Raw genomic sequence first — 8,355 nt, 5'->3', positions numbered from 1 at the left:
ATATATATGATTGAAGCAGACAGACTACTCTGTGAACACAGATGGTGTATTCATTTGAGATTCTTAGAAATAACTGAGGTCATTCTTCAGGGGAATCTGATGTCCATAGTAAGCTACAACTAAAATTTCTTCTCAGAAAGGTAATGTTACTTCAACAACTCATTCAGAGACTTTTAAAACTCAGACATATTAAATAGATCAGTAAAATTTTTAAATCCCTTTACTCATTTCAATTTCCCTTCTATCATGAAAAATGATCAGAGTAATTATAAAAGATTCACTTCCTTTTGTTTCCATATTTCAAGGTAAATTTTTGAGATATTCATTTGTTCTTGTACATTCTGTTATCTCTTCATTCACTGAAGCTGATGGCTGGCTCTATACTCCTTTGCTGTGAAACATTATGACAGTGCTAAAATCCAAAGTTACCTGAAAGACATCTTCCATCTTAGCTGGAAGATAAGGCTATCTTCTAAAGAGAGAAGAAAACTTGTGTTTAGAAGAGTCTATCTAAAATACATAGACAGGAGGATCTTCCCCAAACTGAAAAAGATCTTCCTGGAGACCACACACTGAGACATACTTCTGCGCGTTTCATTAGAAGCTGAGACCTGTGCACCACTCCAGAAAAACACACAAGAAGGAACCAGACCACAAGAAAAGGTTGATGTATAAAGAATGTATGCATTTCAGGTATTGGCTCCCAGGTCTCAACAAAAACTTTTATGCTTTAGAAGACGTCCCCATGGTCTGAATGTCAGTTATATGAAATCCAAAAACGTATTAGCCTGGAGAAATGGTGCCCCAACAATGATGGCATCGTGGTACCAGCCTCCCCAATAAATGAACGGTAGGCTCAATATGAAACTGATGTAAATAATAATATTAATGGGGAAAAAAAAATCATTGCCATCAGGTCAATTCATCTCATAGTAAACTCTTCTTGGGTTTCTGAGGTGATATCACTATGGAAGTAGATTGCCCAATCTTCCTTCCAAAGAATGGCTTGTGGGTTTGAGCTGCCAACTTTCTAGTTAGCAGTCAAATGCCTTAGGCAGTGTGCCAGAAAATGTGCTATTTCATATTAGTCTATAAGCAAGGATTCTTACCTGGCTGTAGCCAATTTCTAGCCCATTTTTCCAAGAATTCATTGTTAGGCACAGATTGAATACCTTGCCTAATAAGCATTACCTGGCTGTAGCCCACTTCTAGCTCATTTTTCAGAGAATTCATTGTTAGGTACAGATTGAATACCTTGCCTAATAAGCACTATCTTCTGAGCTTTGTTATATTACATGTAGAACTCCAACTCCCTATCCATCACTGGTGAAGTAAACATAAACTACTGCTCTAATTAAGGAATGAATCAAAGTAAATTGTTACTTTGTCATCTTATATCCACCAGCAACATTTTCCTAAACCTGCCATTTCTATAAGGTTACCAATGATCTTTCCAGCTTGTGGGTTCAATCATGACCCCTACAATATGATAACATTGAGCTTTGAAATGAAGTAATTCAGTTTTATTAGATGTATAGCCTGTACCCTTCTATCCCCACCCCACCCCCAGTGCAGAAATCATGACCATATAAAGTCCTGAGAATCTAGACTCCAGAAAGAAGGAGTAAAATGAATAACTGAGGAAATGACCCTCTGAGGAATTAAATTGAGGAGCACCTTTTGCTCCAGAGTGGAGAAGTTGCCTATTTATTATTCTCTCACTAACGTGTTCATAACTGCAGAATTGGCTGATTTTAGATATAATAGCTAAAATAGGGGAAAAAAAATAACTGCAGTCTTTTTTTTTTTTTAATTGAATAAATCAGAAATAAGAAGTACAATTACTTCTGCTTTGTCATAGTTTGATTCTGAACTCTTCTTAATGAAAAGAGAGATTCTATGACCACTCTTTTTTAAAGTAATTCCTGGTTTGTGATTGAGAGCAAATTAAAGCTGGCTAATTTTCATATCAGAGGCTACCAAGGCTTTTGTAGATGGATAGGAATACAGCAGACTGTAAGAAGCATAGATGTGTGTCGAACTGGCAATGATAAAAGTAATGCTTACTCTGCTAAGCACTGTTTTGAGTATTTTATATGTATTAATTATATCATTTAATTTAGTTCATCAAAAATGTTATAAAGCAATTAGAAGTTCGAAATAAGAGAACTTTAAGTTTATCCACTTTATTTACCTAATATCAAACTTGGTGGTTCATAACCACCAGCCACTTCTTGGAAGGAAGATTGGGCAATCTACTTCCACAAAGACACCATCTCAGAAACCCAAGGAGGGGTCACTTTGAATATCAAATTACTACTATTTTGTCAACTTAATTATTTTATTAATATTGATATTGTAATCTGTAAATATTTCAATAATATCCTACTACATCAATGAACCTACTAAGGTTTTAATTGCCCAAAGAGCTGTCATATAGTTGTTAAAACTTAAATCTCCTCAGTTTTAACTTTAAATATTTAGAAACACTAAGTAATGTGAACAGAAGCATTTATAGATAATACTGCAAATCCACAAAGAATAAGAATTTTTTTTCCCTTTTATTCTGGCACAAAATATTTAAATATAATACTTTCTTTTCTGCTTAATTATTCTCAATGACATTTTGAGATCAAAATCAGCATATAATTATTCTTTCTCTAAAACCTCTGAAATTAAAGTTAAGCTGACAAAAGAATATTTAAATCTAAGAACTTTTGAATAATTATCTCTAAGTGAGCCAACCAAAACTAACTTTATTTTATGAAGATTTCATTATATATATATATAATAGATTCCTCAAGGTGAATAAGACCAAAAATCAAACTCACTGCCATCGAGTCGGATCTGACTCATAGTGTCCCCTCCTTGGGTTTTCAGGGCAGTATCACTATGGAAGTAGATTGCTTGATCTTACTTCTGAGGAGTGGCCAGTGAATTTGAACCACCACCCTCTGATTAGTAGTCAAATGTCCTAGGCACTATGCCACCACAGCTCCTCAAGGTGAATAAGAGGCCTTTAATATTTAAAAAAAAAAAAAAAAAAATTGTAGAAAGATATGGAGAAAAACTTTTGCTATAACAGTGAAAGTAATATTTTCTACAAAGACAGTCTATAAACTCTCTAGTCTTCCTACAAGTCTTAACTCATCCAAGCCTATTGCAAACTTTTTTAACTGCCTAATTTCTACTTATTCTCCAAGCTTCAACTTAAAAGTTATTTCTTAAGGCAGGCTTTCGAGGGCTATTGTTTTTGTCAGGTGTCATCAAGCCAGCTCCGCATCATAGCAACCATACCTACATCAGAATGAAACATTGCCCTGGTAGTGCGTCATCCTCACAATACATGTTATACTTGAACCCATCATTCCGGGCAGTATCAATACATCCTTTTGATGGCCTTCCCCCTTTTCCCTGATCCTCCATATTACCAAGTATGATATCCTTCTCCAGGGAATGATCCCTTCTGACAACATGACCAAAGTAGGTGAGACAAAATCTGACCATTCTCGCTTTCAAGGAGCACTCTGGCTACACTTCTTCCAGGACAAATCTATCAGTTCTTCCTGTATTCCATGGCATTTTCAGTATTCTTCCACAACACAACTCAAAAGCATCAGGTCTCTTGGGTCTTCCTTATTCATTGTCCAGCTTTCACATGTATATGAAACAATTGAAAATACCATACCTTGGGTTAGGTGCAATTTACTATTGACAGTGAGATCTTTACTCTTCTACATTTTAAAGAGATCCTTTTGTAGCAGTTTTGCCCACTGCAATATGGCATTCAACTTCTTGACTGCTATCTTCATGGATGTAAATAGTGGATTCAAGTAATGTGAAGTCTTTGACAGCTTCAATGTTTTCTCCATTATCATGATGCTGCTTATTGGTCGAGTTGTGAGGATTTTCATTTTCTTTATATTAAGATGTAATCCATACTGTAGGCTGTAGTCCTTGATTTTCATCAGTATGTGTTCCAAATCATCTTCACTTTCAGCAAGGTTGCATTGTCTGCATATCACAGGCTGTTAATGAGTCTTCCTCCAATCTTGATGCCATGTTCTTCTTCATGTAGTCCAGCTTCTCAGATTATGTGCTCAGCATACAGATTAAATAAGTATGATGAAAGGACATAACCTTGACGCACACCCTTCCTGATTTCAAACCATGCAGTATTCCCTTGTGTTCAAACAACAGCCTCCTGGTCTATGTACCAGTTACTCATGAACACAATTAAGTTTTCTGGAATTCCCATTCTTTGCAATGTTATTCATAATTTGTTATGATCCCACCAATATTGAACACTAAATTTGTACAAGTTTGTCCCAGTTATAATGTGAGATGAATGGATTGAATAGCTAGAATATTCTCTCATATTAATTGCACTATAACAGGGGCTACAGATTTCATCCAAAGCAGACCCTGAGACAAGGAAATAAGCAAGTAGTTGATTAGGAAGTAATCTTAGGAATTACCCAGAACAGAAAAGTGAAGGAAACCCAAAAGTTGCATTAACAAGCAAGCTTTCTCTAGGCAACTGGACCTTTACTCTAGTAAGGACTCAAAGAGAATGTTATCCTCACATATGGCATGCAGGCATCAAATCCCTCTCTACCACCAATTTAAACTACTTTGTATCCTTTATCATTTTCTGCTTTCCTTGCTTTGGGGTCAAAACTGCTCTTGTAGACAGAAAAACAAAAAGACAAAAAAGTCTCAGGCCAAATGTCAAAGATGTTCACAGTTTGACTTCTGTGTGTGAGAACTGAGGTGCTATGCAAGTTTCTTAAAAGACTCTCAGCAATGTTAGATATGTTTAAAATGAGAATAATATAAACTCCAAAGTGACAAATGGTCTGATATATATTTGTAAAGCATTTCACAGATTCAAAATATTCATTTGTATTTCCTCTCTGGCCCCCAGCCCATATAATCATGTACATGGAAAAATTTGACAACATAGTGATTTCAGAAAAGGACCAATTTGCCAACAAGCAAAACTGTGCTGGTGCAGCATCACTTCCACACTGTCAAGGAACACACTTACAAAAGCCTGTAAGCGAATGTTAATAAACTGGAACTGCTTACTCACAGTGGGAAACTATGAAGATGATTCCAACTAGAGAGGTATTCAGAGCAGAGCAGTGGTCAGAGATCCAGGTAAGGGGAGCAAAACAGGCCCCACCCCCATGAGCCAATAAAGCAGTGGAAAAGAAGCCAGGGGAACAACAGAGCAGAGCAGCAGAAGGGATACAGGTAAGGGGAAGGTGGAAAGATTTCAAACAGCTTAGGGAGACAAACTTGTCTGTCAGTTTCTCATAGTATTGTGGCTTGCATGTTGATGTGAGGCTTGAGGCTGTGCCCCCAGAGTTTTAAGTGTTGGCAGAGTTGCACATGGCACACAGGTTTCAATGCAGCTTATAGACTGAGACAGACTAGGAATAAGGAAGAGGTCATCCACTTCTCAAATAACTGGGCAGGGAAAACGTTATGAATAGCAGAGAAACACTCTCTGATACATTACTGTAAACTTTATGAATAGCCTGGAAACATTGAATAGCCTGGAAACATTTTCTGATACAGTGCTGGAGAATGAGCTCTTTAGGTCAGAAGGCTTTCAAAATACAACTAGGAAAGAGCTGCATCATCAGAGTAAGACCAACCTTACTGATATGGATAAAGTAAAGCTTTCCAGACCTCCATTTGCTAATGCAGCATGACTCAGATTGAGGAGAAACAGCTTCAAACATCCATTAATAATAGGAACATAGAATGTATGAAGCATCAATCTAGGAAAATTGGAAGTTGTAAAAAATGAAATGGAACACATAAAGATTGATATCCTGGGCATTAATGAGCTGAAATGGACTGGTATTGGCTGTTTTGAAACAGGTAATCATATTATCTATTATACCTGGAATGATAATTTGAAGAGAAATGGCATGGCATTCATCATCACAAAGAATGTTTCAAGATCTGTCCTGAAGTACAGTGCTGTTAGTGGTAGGTTAATATCAACATGCCTACAAGGAAGACCAGGTAATATGACTATTATTCAAATATATGAACCAACCACCAAAGACAAAGATGAGGAAATTGAAGATTTTCATCAACTTCTGAAGTGAAATTGAGTGAACAATCAAGATGTATTAATTACCCCTGGTGACTGGAATGTAAAACTTGGAAACAAAAAGGAATCACTGGTAGTTGGAAAATTTGGCCTTAGTCACAGAAATAATGCTAGAGATCGCATGACAGAATTTTGCAAGACCAATGATTTACTCATTGCCAATACCTTTTGTCAATAACACAAAATGTGGCTATACATGTAGACTACATTTGTGGCAAGAGGTGATGGAAAACTCAATATCTTCAGCCAAAACAAGGCCAGCAGCTGATTGTTGCTTATGTACAAGTTCAACTTGAAGTTGAAGACAATTAAAACAAGTCCACAAGAGCCAAAATATGACCTTCATTAAATCCCACCTGAAATTAGAGACCGTCTAAAGAATAGATATGATGCACTAAACACAAGTGATCTAAAACCAGAAGAATTGTGGGAAGACATCAAGAACATCATCCATGAAGAAAGCAAGAGGTCATTAAAAATATGAGAAAAGAAGAAAAGACCAAAATTAGAAGAGACTCTGAAACTTGCCCTTGAATGGAGAGTAGTTAAAACAAATGGAAGAAATGACAAGATAAAAAAGCTGAACAGAAGATTTAAAAGAGCAGCTAAAGCAGACAAATCCGATTACTATAATGAAATGTTTAAAGACCTGGATTTAGAAAACCAAAAGGGAAGAACACACTCAGCATTTCTCAATCTGACAGAACTGAAGAAAAAATTTAAGCCTCAAATTGCAATATTAATATTGAAAGATGCAGGAAGCATCCAAGAAGATGGAAGGAATACACAGAGTCACTGTACCAAAAAGAACTGGTACATCTTCATCCATTTCAGGACATGGCATATGATCAAGAACCAATGGTATTGAAGGAAGAAGTTGAAGCTGCATTGAAGGAATTGGTGAAGAGCAAGGCTCCAGGAATTGATGGAATACCCATTGAGATGTTTCAACAAATGGATGCCCCACTGGAAGCACTCACTCAGTTATGCCAAGAGATTTGGAAGACAGCTACCTGGCTAACTGACTGGAAGAGATCCATATTTGTGCCCACTCCAAAGAGAGGTGATCCCACAGAATGTGGAAATTATCAAACAAAATCATTAATATTGCACACAAGTAAAATCGTACAGAAGATAATTAAAAAATGGTTGTAGCAGTATATTGACAGAGAACCTCCAGAGGTGCAAGCTGGATTCAGAAGAGAACAAGGAACAAGGGATGTCATTTCTGATGTCAGATGGATCTTGGCTCAATGCAAAGAATACCAGAAAGATGTTTATTTGTGTTTTATTGACTATGCAAAAGCATTTGACTGTGTGGATCATAACAAATTGTGGATAGCATTGAGAAGAATTGGAATTCCAGAACACTTAATTGTACTCATGAGGAACCTGTCCATAGACCAGAAGGCTGTTGTTCAAGCAGAACAAAGGGACACTGCATGGTTTAAAATCAAGGAGGGAGTGCATCAGGGTGGTATCTTTTCAATATACTTATTCAATCTATACACTGAGCAAATAACCCAAGAAGCTGGACTATATGAAGAAGAATATGGCATCAGGATTGGAGGAAGATTCGTTAACAACCTGTGATATGCTAATGACACAACTTTGCTTGCTGAAAGTGAGGATGACTTGAAGCACTTACTGATGAAAATTGAAGAATACAGTCTGTAATATGGATTACATCTCAATATAAAGAAAACAAAAATTCTCACAACTGGACCTGTAGGCAGCAGCATCATGATGAATAGAGAAAAGATTAAATTTGTCAAAGACTTTGCTTGATTCTACAATCAATCAATCAATCAATGCCACTGGAGGCAGCAGTCAGGACATCAGACTTGCACTGGGCAAGTCAGCTGCAAAGGACCTCTTTCAATTGCTGAGGAACAAAGATGTCTCCTTGAGGACTAAGGTGCTCCTGACACAAGCCATGATATTTTCAATCACCTCATATGCATGTGAGAGCTGGACAATGAAAAAGAAGACCAAAGAAAATTGATGCTTTTGAGATGTGGTGCTGGAGAAGAATGCTGAACGTACCATGGACTTCTAAAAGAACTAACAGATCTGTTCTGGAGGAAGTGCACCTGAAATGCTCCTTGGAAGCGAGAATGGCCAGACGCATCTCACCTATTTTTGTCATGTTGTCAGAAGGGATCATTCCTTGGAGATGTATGATGACATACTTGATAGGGTGGAGGGTTGACGAAGGAGGG

Source organism: Orycteropus afer, unplaced genomic scaffold, assembly GCF_000298275.1.
Source record: "Orycteropus afer afer isolate SDZICR_OR568_19922 unplaced genomic scaffold, OryAfe1.0 scaffold00176, whole genome shotgun sequence".
NCBI lineage: Eukaryota > Metazoa > Chordata > Mammalia > Tubulidentata > Orycteropodidae > Orycteropus > Orycteropus afer.
Note: the sequence above shows the minus strand (reverse complement) of the source record.